Genomic DNA, 1,628 nt, shown 5'->3' with positions numbered 1-1,628 from the left:
GTCTACATAGTGAGTTCCAGGACAGCTGGGGCTACAAGGAGACCCTGTCTCAAAAACAAAAAAAAAAAAAAAAAAAAAAAAAAAAAAGGCCTGCATCTGAAAATCATGTTTAAAAAAAAAACAAAACAAGGAAGCCTGTAGCAAAGTCAGTAGGAAAAACAAACTTAAAAGCATTAAATGTTTTTATTTTGAAGGAAAATTTCACTGAAAATATATTTTGCTGTACTGGTTTTTAGTTACCATAGGAAATGCCTATGACACCCTATAAAGAAAAGACATTTGTTCACTTTGCTCACGGTTTTGGATATTAAAGGCTAGCACAGTATCAGCCGGCTCTCTACTGTGCTCAGAAGGAAAGGAGTCCAGTGACCTAAGACTCACTCCGCCTAACACCAACACCCTGGGGCTAAGTGGGAATGCGTGGACCATTAAGGGGACCTCCATTCTAATCACAGTGTGTATTGAAATAGTTTTACAAATACATCTTCCAGGAATAGTCCTTTTATCTTAGAAATTAGGGAAAGAATATTTCTCATCTCCTCCTATAAAGTCAATTTCCCCACATACCAAAGGAGAAAAGCCTAATACAAGGAACAAAAGTACTTCCCAAACTGTCATGAATGTAGATGCAGTAAGTTTTAAATTCTCCACATGTTAAAAAGAATCATAAAAATATGCTGTCAATGAAATTGTATCCCAAGAATGTAAACAAATGTAGTTTGCCAATAGAAAATTGACACCATTCTCCATGCTACCAGGTGGCAGAAAGAAAATAATAGATTGATATGCCAAAAACCATTTGAGCACTCTTTTAAGTTTTATACAAGCAGACCTCAGAAATACTGAGTTCAGTTCCCAATCAGCACAGTGAAGGACATAAAATTATAGAATGATCACACACTTGTTGGTTTCCCAATGAATATGTTGTGTTTATACTATGGCATAGACTGGCAAGTATCCAATAGCATTAGGTCAAAAAAATGTGTGGTTACTAAAGAAATGCAACCCTTGGGACCTTTGGCAAATTGTAATCTTTAGCTAGTTGACAGTCCTGCCTCTGTGCTGAAGGCTGATGGCTGTTAACTGGTCAAGACAGTGGCTGCCAAAGGCTGGGGTAGCTGTGGCCAGTTCTCAAAATCAGATGAAGTTTGTCATATCAGTCAGCTCTTTAGCAAGAGTGTTCAGTAACAGCCTACCTAGGACTTTGAAAATTGGGCTTCATCATTTTAAAACCCTGCCCTTGATTTGTCAGCTAAAGTGATATAATATTCTAAACCTCTACCGCCCTTCCAGCAGTGTTGACAGCATCTGCACCAGTATAGTTTTTTCAAGAAGCTGCAGGCTGCAGAGCATGCTTGTAGCCTGCAGACAGCACCAATCTCCACTGGCGCTCTCCTGTAATGAGCAGTCATATATGGAAAAGAATTTTTTTTTTCCTGAGCCAACCAAAGGCTTGAATAGTCAGCCTGTTGTAAACCAGGTGCTTCCATCTAGGCTTTGCTCACTGACAGAGCTCTGGCATCACTGATTTAGTACAACTCACAGGGCCCTAAGGTTTGTGGAATTGTAAAGAGCACTGGCGTCAACTCAGTCACCAGCTGTATTCAGTCCCATCACGAGTCTCCTTG

This window comes from Nannospalax galili, unplaced genomic scaffold (genome assembly GCF_000622305.1).
Source record: "Nannospalax galili isolate Female #2095 unplaced genomic scaffold, S.galili_v1.0 scaffold1109, whole genome shotgun sequence".
Classification (NCBI taxonomy): domain Eukaryota; kingdom Metazoa; phylum Chordata; class Mammalia; order Rodentia; family Spalacidae; genus Nannospalax; species Nannospalax galili.
The sequence above is the reverse complement of the archived record's forward strand: the minus strand, read 5'-3'. Positions refer to the sequence as shown.